The following is a 12,126-nucleotide window of genomic DNA, read 5'->3' as shown; positions in this document are numbered from 1 at the left end:
TTGTGATCTCTTTTGAAATAAGCTTTTACATATTCTAATGCTTTCTTCTAAATGGTTCATATAAATTCATGTTTTCTCTAAAATATATTGTTTAGTTCACTTTGATCAACTTCAGCTCTCATTCTCAGTAAGAGACAACTAACCATGTTTAAGTCACTTTTTAAAATGATATATTCTGGGATGCCTGGGTGGCTCAGTCGGTTAACCGTCTGCCTTCGGCTCAGGTCATGATCCCAGGGTCCTGGGATCGAGTCCCGCATTGGACTCTCTGCTCAGCAGGGATCCTGCTTCTCCCTCTGCCTGCTGTTCCCCTTGCTTGTGTTCTCTCTCTCTCTGATAAATAAATAAAAAATAAAATAAATAAAATGATATCTTCTTTTTGCATCTAGACCAGTTACAAATAGAGCACTTCATAATTTTCTTCTAAATTGAACATAAGCCTGGGTATTTTTTAGTGCCCAATATATTCAAATATCATTTTTCCTTGTTTTTAAAATGTTTAAAGGAAGAGATTGTATGTTTAATTAAGAATACATATCTGAAATGAAAATCTGATTTTGTGAAATTATAAATTCTGGTTTTCAAAGTGAAGATAATCCTGAAAGACAAATTATCTGAGCCTTGTCTGAGGGACTAGAATCCCTCCCCTTGTCCTAAACACCACACACACACACACACACACACACACACACACACACACACACACCCATTCCCCACCAGTGTGACCAAACCAAGGAAAACGAGAAGCAGGAACATAGTTACACAAGTCACAGCCAAATAAGAAGAGTAAAAATAGTATCTTAAGCATTCAGAACCACCAATTTTCAAAGTGAGCCAGAGGGCAGAGCAGTAGCTATAGTTTCAAAGGGAAGTAACTACATCTTTCTAATCGGCTACCCTGTGATAGAACATCAACTGCAGTAAATCATGACTTAGTGTCCAAAGTGTTACATGTCAGATAAACAAGGGGAAGGCTCACTGGTGGGCTTTACTTCGGAAATATGCTTACTGCTATGCTTAAGAAACATATACAATAAATATATTCCACTTATGCCCTTGAATGTAATAGAATGCTTTAAAAATTTTTCAGCTTATATGTACATTGACCAGAAAATGTTCTACATAGAAACTGCATTTTGCTTGGGGTTTGAGCAGAGCCTTCCATAGGATATCTGTATACTTACTGAAGTTAGTGAAAAATAAGTAAACTGTGGTTTTCATGGTGTATTCCTCAAAGGCAGATCTCCTCAACCCTGGCACGATTAACACTGGGGGGTGGCTGTCCTGTGCATCAAAGGATGTTTAGCAGCATATCTGGCCTCCAGCCACTAGACACCATTAGCATGCCCCCCCCAGGTGTGACAATCAAAAATGTCTCCAGATATTGCCAAATATCTCCAGTATAAAATCATCTCCGGTTGGAAACCGCTGTTCTAAAGATGCAAGTTAGCATGGGCTTGGTCGGGATCAAACATGGGTGCTTTGTTCAACAAAATTTGGAAAATAAAATCCACCAATTAACATGGACTTCATAAAAATGTTGGTTCATTATTTAACCTTATCCTTTATCAGTTTTTTCTTAAATGGATTTCTACTATCCTGGGTAGATTACTAAATAGTTTTAGTTGAAAAAATTTGTTATGAGAACTAAAATTTCTGACATATCATGGCCCAGGTTAATGATAATGATAATGCTTAATCAAATATATCAAACAGAAGCCCACAGAATTCATCAGATTGTAGTCTACATTCTCCTGGAATTTGATAGGAAAAAAGATGTAAAGGATACCATTTTACCATTTTTTTTTGGCAAAGAGGCTAGATCCATTTTGCGATCAAAGGTTACTTGCTTGGTTCTAAATATCATTGATATCAATCTGTGGAAATCTGTGTCTATAGTATACTCTCCAAGAATGTGGCTTTTTTAAAAAAGATTTTATTTATTTATTTGAGAGAGAGAGCTTGAGAGAGAGAGAGCTTGAGAGAGAGTACAAGCAGGGGCAGAGGGAGAGGGAAAAGCAAGCATCCCACGGAGCAGGGAGCCCAATGTGGAACTCGATCCCAGGACTCTGGGATCATGACCTGAGCTGAAGGCAGACATTTAACCAACTGAGCCACCGGGACACCGGAGAGTGTGGCTTTTTACTCTGGAAACCCTTACTGATGCCCCAGAGAGCATAGAAATTTAGTAGCTTAAGAAAAAGCTCCCCCTCCGGTCCGGTCCTTCTCTCCCTCTTATATGTGAGGAAAGTAGAATATAACAAGATGACTCTACTCTTCAGATAAAGTCACCTTAATGGGTTTTGGTTTTTCTTTTTCTTTTGTTTTTTGTTTTTTTTTAGTTCGGAAAACTATTGGTGATTGCTAAATGTTAGGAGATGGTAAGATTTTAGTAAAAGAAAACTGACGTTGTTTATAAATACTTCTAAAAGTGAACACGTTTTAAATACTGCACATGCGCCTTATAGCAGCAATCTCAAGTATCTTTTTCTTTTTTAGTACTAGACAAAATTCCAACATTCCTAGAATGCATTGGACCTGCCCACCTCCAAGAAGGAGAGATATCCCACCCTGCAGTATCTGGGATACTGGCTTATCAACTGTGACAAATGCACTATGCTGATGCAAGATGTTAATAATAAGGGAAATTGTATGTGTGGGAAGGGAATATATGGGAGCTCTCACAACTCTCTGCTCAATATTTCTGTAAATCTAAGGCTTCTCTAAAAAATAAAGTTTATTAGTTTTTTTAAAATGGCTCTAAAGAAAACTAATTTTCAAAGTGATAAAAATGTGAAGTCTATCAAATTATGGTTCTTACACAAAAATGGAGCCATTGTTTTAAGCATCACTTAGATTTTTCAGTTGTGACACTGTTACTCAAAACTTTAATAATAAAGAAATCTATTTTTGAAGGGAAAATATATTGCAGATCCCAAGAATTTTTTCACATTGCTTTTAATACTTTATTATTTAAATTTGTGCAAATATTAAGCTAAATATAAGTCCTTTATGTTTACAAAACTAGGAAACAAAAAACTGTAAACCAAAGATGAAACAAAAGCAATAAAATGATATCTATTAGCATTCGTAAATGCGACAGGTGATATGTTGCTGAAACTAATCACTGCTTAAAATGTGAATATGGGTTTTTTTATTTAAATTCAATTAGCCAACATATAATGCATCATTAGTTTCAGATGTAGAGTTCAGTTTTTCAGCATTTGCCTGTATAGCAAGCTACCAGGGGAGCCAAATTACCACTCAAAGGGCTGCTCCGTGAGCATGGAGTTAGAAGGATATGTTTGAATTCATTATCATTAGGCTCAGATGGCCTGATGTGCTTCTCCTCCTAATACGATGGCGCTTCAGTGGACGTGGGCCTTTCAGAGTGTGCCGTGCCTGCCTGCTTTCAGATGGTGCTGTAAGGACTGAGGAGAGCCAACTCTTGCCTTGGTAACTGCTTTTTCTGCACTCCATTTCTGAACAAGATGTTCGTGACTTATTAAAATAGTCTTCTTTCTATTCTACTCTTGCATGTCATTTCTCTAGTTTACATAGCTTTTTACTCTTATTATTCACAGCAATAATCTTTATTGTAGAAAACTCAGTATATATAGATAAGCAAAAAATAAGAATATCAAATTAACCTGTAACCTACCACCCAGAGACAAATACTATTAATGTTATGTTATTTGTATTTCCAGGCCTTATGTTGTGAACACACACACACGTGCATATATAGCTATTAATAAACATAAAACATCAATGCCTCCCAGCCACAGACCATCACGAACATATCCGCGGTTAAACATGCTGGGGTACGGCTTATTGCAACAAAGGGAATCGTGGGGCACCTCGGTAACAGGGGCTAGAGACGACGTACGATTAGGTGACTTGGGGGAATGTTGAGGGCATTGTTGTGGATCCCAGGTGGGGATAAGTCTATGTTTCAGTATCTTACTACATTTTATCTGTAGGGCAGGGAGACTGGATAGATGTAAAAGCTAGAACCTGGCAAGAAGTAGCAGTCACTCGCGTGAGCAGGGCGGGGAGCGGGGGGATTGCTGGGTCATCTGGGGGCTTGGACAGTGTTCATGTTTGTGTTCAGACAAGTCGATGGGGCAGTTTTGTCCCTGTCTTGATCCATCATGGTTCGAGTCGCCTCTTTTGTGTTGTTGTTCCATGTTTTATGTTCAATCAAAAGACCCAAGCCCCAGATGTGGGTGCCTGCCGGTTTCTAGATGTCGGGCCTGCTTTGTATTTTCTCAAAACTTAGAGGGTTTTCAAGCCTACATTAGGCCTTATACTTGTTACTCTACGAAACCTCTACTGGGTGTAGATTCTGTAGGGTGAATCATACTGTTTTCCTCCTCTGGGCCTCTACAAGCATCCCCAGCCCACGCTACGATCTATTACCACACGGGCAAGTGGTGAGTGTTTCTTCACTCTAAAGATGAAAAGAATTTGCTGAAGGTAGAACTTTACTGCTAATGCTTTAGCTTTTTAAATGGGAGAGTAAACATCTAACACTTAGATGCAAAGTGAGGGCCAAAAGCTGGGCTGCCTTTTCTACTGGAATATTATAATCAGCACCCGGAAAGGCCCACCTGCTCCAGCCTGCTGCACTCTCATTTCCTTAAAGCAAGCTCCAGGGCTTCAGAGAAAATCAGTCACCAAAAAGTCATCAATACTTTTCTCTGTGAAGTTGTTCATTTCTTCCAGAAATACTCCATGGAGCATGGTATAAGTGTGTGAGGGCTGCTCTGACAAAGTACCACAGACTAGGTGGCTTCAGCAGCAGCAATTTATTTGCTCACAGTCTCGGAGGCTATAAGTTCAAGATCAAGGTGTCAGCTGGGTTGGTTTCTTCTGAGGCTTCACTCCTTGGCTCGTAGATCACCATCTTCTTCCTGTGTCTTCACATGGTCTTTGTGTATGTCTGTATCCTAATCTCTTCTTATAAAGACACCAGTCATATTGGATCAGGGCCCACCCTAATAATGTCATCTTAACTGAATTACCTCTTTAAAGTCTCTATCTCCAAATACAGTCACAGTCTGAGGTACTAGCAGTTAGGATTTCAGCATATGACCTGTGGGAGGGGAGGAGGACACGATTCAGCTCATAACAAGCACTCATTGCATGTCAATCACTGTTGTACGCAGTGCTGCACCTGACCATGAGCTGCGCAAAGTGAAAACAGGGGGCCGGAAAGTCAGAAGTGGAGGAAAATGGATTCGGTCAGTCTCTCAAGCAATTCAGAGTTCCCAAGAGTTGCCGAAGATTTAAATCAGGGAAGTGGTAGGAAACTTGTATTGTGGAGTGCTCATTTGGGTTTTGATGTGGAATTTAGATTGGAGGTGGCCAAGGACAGTTAAGAACACAATCCAATCGTACAAGTGAGAAATAAAGATCTGAGGGTGGCAGTGGGTAACAGATCCACAAAGATTTGGGATATATTTAGGTGGCAGAATTAGAACCATTTATTGACCTCTCGGAAGCAGATATGAGGGAGAGTGAAGAACAACTCCCAGTGCTCTAAGTTGGGTGATTGGGTAGATGGTGACCTTATTAACTCAGAGAGAAAAATCAAGAAGAGGAACAGATTTATAAGGAGTTCAATCTAGGTATTTTGAGTTTAGGATTCTCTCAGCGATACCAAGTAGATGGTGAAAAGTGAATCCGGAGCTCACGGGAGTTGAGAGGGCCAGAGATATCGTTTTTTGTTTTTTTTTTTTTAAGATTTCACTTATTTATTTAGCAGAGAGAGAGAGAGATAGCGAGAGCAGGAACACAAGCAGGGGGAGTGGGAGAGGGAAAAGCAGGCTTCCCGCCGAGCAGGGAGCGGGATGCGGGGCTCAATCCCAGGACTCCGGGATCATGACCCGAGCCAAAGGCAGACGCCTAATGACTGAGGCACCCAGGCACCCCCAGAGATATCATTTTGAAGTCATCAAGATGTAGTTGAAGGCTTGAAAGTAGATGAGCTAACACGAGGAAAGAGGCAGGAAGAAGGATGGCTCAAGAATGAGCCAGGAATATATGAAGAGGGTATCTCCAGAGACAGTGGTCTCATGGGATTCAAGTTGGGAGAAAACTCTTAGAAGAGGAATTGTATAAGTTAGTAGGTACCGGTGGTGAAGAGACGAAATGCAGGAAAATCTAAGTGTTGCTCATATATAAAATGTTTTGTTAAAGAATCTGAAGCCAAAGGAAGACACAGTCTAAGGAGTAGTTCAAGTTCAGTGCTATGAAGTCACTGACTTTTCCATCATTCAATATAGTTTTCCTTTAGCAAATTTTATTTTGAAGTTCTCTAATACATCATATACTATTATGCATTATAAAAAAGTACTTTATTTTTAAAAGACCTGTTGCAACCTGCTGGGGATGCATCAGGAATTAGTAACAAGTGACAATGAAAAATGCTGCAAAAAAGTAAAAAAAAAAAAAATGCCCATTGGGCTTATAAATAAGAAAGAGTAGCATGAGAAGAATGATGAGAAAAGCTAAATGAGGGAATGAAATGAGTAGGAAATGAAGCAATAAATGCAGCAATAAGCTCAGCTATGAATTTTTTTTTTTTTTAAGATTTTATTTATTTATTTGACAGAGGGGGGGGGGAGGGAACACAAGCAGGGGGAGTGGGAGAGGGAGAAGAAGGCCTTCTGCCGAGCAGGGAGCCTGACTCAGGGCTCCATCCCAGGACATATATGGTGTGTCACTATGGGGGGTGGCATATAATAGGGACAGATCTTCAATTAATGTGGATTGCTATCGTAGTTGGAGTGATTATTGGAAGAAAAGAGATAGAATGGCACCCAGAGGGCAATGCCGAGTCATGAGAAAGTTGTATCTTTTATTATTTCGGGTTTTTTAGACAAGACCATGGTATATTTAAGAGGTAAGGGGCAGAAGCTTCTAGAAAGGGGAGGTTAAATGTATAAATGGAAAAGTGTAAGTCTGGGCAGGAACAAGAGAAGAAGGATCCAGAATATTGGTCTAGCCTTGAAGAGGAATAGACCCATTTCCTGTGAGACTGGAGGAAAAAAGATAAGTGTACATATGGTTATAGAATGCATGTTTAGGCTTTGCCCATGATAATGGTGATTATAGGAGATGTAGCTTCAATGAGTCTGTTGATGTGAGAAGAAAAGCCACTCCCCAGGGAAGAGACCTAGAGAGGACAAGATGCAAAGCATAGTTGGAGTGGGAGAGAAGTGAATGTCATCCAAGACCTGCAGGACAGGCACTGTATGGCTAAGGTGTAGAAAGACCATGCAAATCACATCTCTCACAGCTTCCACATTGAGCACTTACTACATACTGCACCGTGAAAAAGCCAAGGCTAGTTACTATGTTATGTATTAAAAACAGATGTAAAATATACAATAAAATGAAAACTTTAATAAAATAATTGTTTCCAGTGACATGGAGTTTCCAGAAGCCCTGGGGAAGGTAAGGTCAGGTTCAGGAGAGGCAGACACAACACCTACAGCAAAGATTTTTCCAGAAGGCTCATTTTCTGCCTTATCTTATTTATGTTGGTGATGGTCATAACTGATTTTTGTCAGTGTTTGAATTTGTTTTTGCTCTTTATAAAAGTAATACCTACACCCAAATAACATAACAAACACTTCAATATATTAGGCCTCTTTCCAGTCATTTTTCCCCTGCATGATTACAGTTTCCCTTGTTTAGATTTGGGTTCAGCCTTTAGTCACTTTCAGCCACAGAAGAACCATTTAAGGGGGTGTCTTTCATGGAGAAAATGTTTTGTTATCTGTTTCTCATTAACTAGATTTTTATAAATTTTAATTTTATTTTTTAATTTCACAACTGGTTTTGTATACATTACCCTAATATTTAGTCTCTCTCTCTCTCTCTCTTTTTAAAGATTTTATTTATTTATTTGAGAGAGAGAGAGAGAAGGAGAGGGGGGAAGGTCAGAGGGAGAAGCAGACTCCCTGCTGAGCAGGGAGCCCGATGCGGGACTCGATCCTGGGAGTCCAGGATTATGATCTGAGCCGAAGGCAGTCACCTAACCAACTGAACCACCCAGGCGCCCTAATATTTAGTCTCTTTAAACGAAAAATTATATATGCTTATGAGGAAAGATCAAATGCTTCAGACAGGTATAAGGTAAAAATTAAAAAGTTTTCACCCTTGCCTTGAGACACATAGGCCAAACACTCTAAAGAAAATCACTCTTAACAATTTTTCTGTATCATTCCAGAAGTTTACCACGAATTTTCATTAAACATATATGTAATGATCATCTTCTGTCTAGTACAGCACTGTACCAAGAGTCGGGGATTTAAAGGCCAACAAAACAGATTCTGTTGCTTAAGAAATTTATGGAATTTACAGCCCAGCAGGAGAATCAGGTAATAATCAAGAAAATAGCAGAACATACATACTATGACAAGCAAGTCAGATGACTGCGACAGATTGCTGTGACCTGGAATGATATGCACTGTATATCATTTTGCAACTTGGTTTTCACCTACTGTCATGGCCATCTTTCTGGGGTAATATGTGCGTGGGTCTAACTCATCTTTAACTGCTGGATAATAGTCAGACCATGGTTATACCATAAATCATTCAGCCATTCCCTGTTGACTGACATTTAGATTATTTCCAAAATTTTCCCACTTCAAACAGTGCTAAAAAAATTTTTATACTTACACCTCTGTGTTTTGAGGCACTCGACCCTTTACTGACATATACAGACAAATAGTCCCTCAATCTTTGGAATTTGACCAGGGTAGATGGTGCCAGAAAAATTATTCACTTGGTGCAGTGCTTTGTCTTTTCCTTAAAGCATCTGAGTTTCCAGTGTTGCTTAGGATAGTTTCTCCAACCTGGGAGGTTCCACAGATATTTTCCTATAAGTTGTTATTGTATTTTATTATGTTCTTTTTACTTTTAGATATTTAATCCATTTGAGATTTATTTTACATGGTGTGAGGTGCTTTCTTCTAAATAAATCTACAGTAATGTCAGCACCATTATGAACAAAACCATCATAGATTAATTCCTCAGATTTGCTTAGATCAATTTCTGGACTCTCTACTTAACAATTTACTTTTATATTACTGTGTCAGTACTTTGCAGTTTGGTTTCTGTAGTTTTATACTATGTTGTAATCTTTGGTAAAGGCAAGTTCCCTTTTACCATTATTCTTGTTTTTCAAGAGTTACCAAATGGTCTATTATTATCAGTATAAATACTCCCCACTGGCAGACATATGTTGCTTTCAGTGAGTATTTTCTATTACAAATTCCTAGAACAAGTGTTTTTTATCATGTAATACAATTCTATGTAACACAAGTAGAGAACTAAAGCCACACATTAATGAGTCTCTCAACTGCTATAGGCTCACTTATTAGCAAGTGACACTCTGGTACACAGCTGTGTTATACACATGATTCAAATTCACATTTCCCCAAAATTAACAGCCATGACTCCAACAGTGTGAATATACTTACAATGTGTCGAACTCACAAACATTCAATCTCTCAATGTCAAGAACCTACTATGTAAACATTTGGCACCCTACTGGATTTATTCTATGGGTAGGCACAGCCTTTTGACCCTCAGAACTTTGAAGATCAAATGCTTAAATTGACTAATCACTTTAGTTTCTTTCTCTAGTGGTTATTTCTGCTCATACCTACTGCCAAATATTATCTCCTAACGTCTTTAAACAAGTCTTAGAAACAGAGGTTTGAGGCAGTTATCTTGACTGGGCAGGTTCTAACACTGACACATGACATGGCTTCATCTTCAAAGCCAATTCATGTCGTGGACTCCTGAAAAACATGTAGCGAGTGCCTTTAGCCTTGTCTCATGGAGCAGCAGGTTCTGACACTGGGAGAGATGTATTTGCATTTCAAGTTGACCTTCCCCAGGGTGTTTGCTTGCCTCTTACACATTTACAAAGAGAAGATCCACTCAGTGTCTCTAAGGACCATTCTAAATTCATATCTACACTCCAAGACCATAATTATCAAACTGCAAGTGGATTTATTTACGAAAAATATAAATTACTTGGTAAGTGTAAAGTTGTGATTGTTAATGCCAGTGAGAAAATGTGGAAACCTTTACAACAGGGAATGTGATCTTTGTTAAACACTCCTAAAGATAACATTAATCACTTGTCTGTCAACCACACAGAACACCAAGATCCTAACCAGAGTACTCTTGGCTTTCAGTTTCAATTCTTATCAGAGGAACACCTGAGAGAGGTGATAGTTACCCAAGATCTTTGGCATGTTATAAATCCTACCCATGAATCAGGGGCTGGAGCCCCACTCCCATGCTTATTTTTTAAAACTTGGACTATATTTCCTTAGTCCCTCCATTCAGTTGCATTTGGTGAATTGTCTTTTAGTGTTATGCCCTGGATTTTGTTAAAAGCTTTCACCAAAAATATCAACATATAAATTAGGTCACTACATCTGCTCTAAATATATTATTAAACACTTATGTTCTGTATATCATTCAGTACCCCCTCTTGGAAAGTTGTACATGGCTTATCTTTAAAATTCAGTGTTAGAAAAATTGCATTTCCTCAAGAAATTGGTATGCTTCCTTCTCTCTATTGAGAATTATGCTTCTGTTTTTAATTAACTTCCAGGAAATTCCCATTCCTACCTGAAGATCAACTATAACAAATATCTTGGCATCTTGGTTTGCAAATTTTTTTTTTTTTTTGTGGTTTGCAAATTTATGTTGTTCCTTGACATGGTTTTAGTTTTCTACTTTGTTCCTATTTTCTCTGAAAGGTATTCTTTATTTCCATTTCTCTTATCTATTTTTTGTGGTTTTGCTGAAATACTTCAACCCTTTTGAAATAAAAACACCAGCCCAAGTTACCCTCTCCATGAGAAGTTCTGCTTCTGTTAACACCCTGTACTGCCCTCCTCCATCGCTGGGTTTCTGAGCACTTAGTGTCTCTAGCGACCGTTTTGACCCTTTCCTTTCATTGTGTCTCCTTGCATTGTTACATAGCTCTCTTGTCTTTCTCTTGTTGTCTTTCCAACTAACATCTAAGCAAAGAACATTACATTTTCTGTATCCCCCATAGTTCTTGGTACATGGAAGACACTTGAAAATCACTTGAGAAGGAAAGAAAGTAAGGAAAGAAGAAGGGAGGGAGGGAGAGGGAAAGGAATGGAAGTCCGAACTTAATGTTAAAAATATGAGCTGCCTGGAGGGAAAAAGGGACAAGGAAGAAGTCTATTGGGAATTGAGACAATTATCTAGCAATGGAGATAAATGCTTAGGTTGGTTTACCTTAAGAAGTTCTGGAGAGAAGTTTTTATTATTGTCTCCATACAAGGTCAGGTCATAGTCAGGGCAGGAAACACATACAACTCAATAGCACAACTGCAAAGGGTTTAGTGAAGGACTATTACAAGGTGTGGGCAGGTTCATGAACACTAACAGGGATGGCAAAGAGTTTTGGGAATAGCAACAGTACAAAGCCCTAGTTAGAAACATGGGAATGGAGCAGTTACTGGAACCCAAAGAAAGTACCTGTAGGAAAGGGGAAAGGGGCCCCTGACAGGAGGAGCATGGCCATGGCAAATGAAGGCCATGGCCAAACTACAGCCAGGCAAGGAGAGATCCTAGCGAATTAATATCCTAAACTCTCTCCTGCCAGCATTTCCCTTGGGCTGCTATAATCCCAGTGCCAGAAGCCAGAGGCAAGGGAGGACCCCTCTAGGGCTCAGCCTCTTAGGGGCCCAAGATAGAATGGAAAGGGGTAAGAAGTATATAGAAGGGCAACCAGAGAATATCCAGCACCCCACACTTGGCTTTCACAGTAAGGGCTTATTTCAGAAGGATTCTATATTTGTAATTAAGGGTGGAAATGGAGTGGAGGGGGTACTTGAAATAGATGGGGTAAAACACAGAAGTAAGAAGGCCTAAATCTCTTCAATAGACACACAGAATCTTCAGAATTCCATATGAACACAAGCCATCACTTAAGGCTCAAAGCGTCTTTCAAGTATTTCAAAGCTTACCTTTGCTTTTTGATACAATAGAGCTGCCTTCGTTTTTAGATTTTTGTCTCACACAGGCTCTTTTACTTTTGGAGGATCCACCCCCTAA

Source organism: Halichoerus grypus, chromosome 4 (assembly GCF_964656455.1).
Source record: "Halichoerus grypus chromosome 4, mHalGry1.hap1.1, whole genome shotgun sequence".
In the NCBI taxonomy this organism is placed as follows: Eukaryota; Metazoa; Chordata; class Mammalia; order Carnivora; family Phocidae; genus Halichoerus; species Halichoerus grypus.
The sequence above is the reverse complement of the archived record's forward strand: the minus strand, read 5'-3'. Positions refer to the sequence as shown.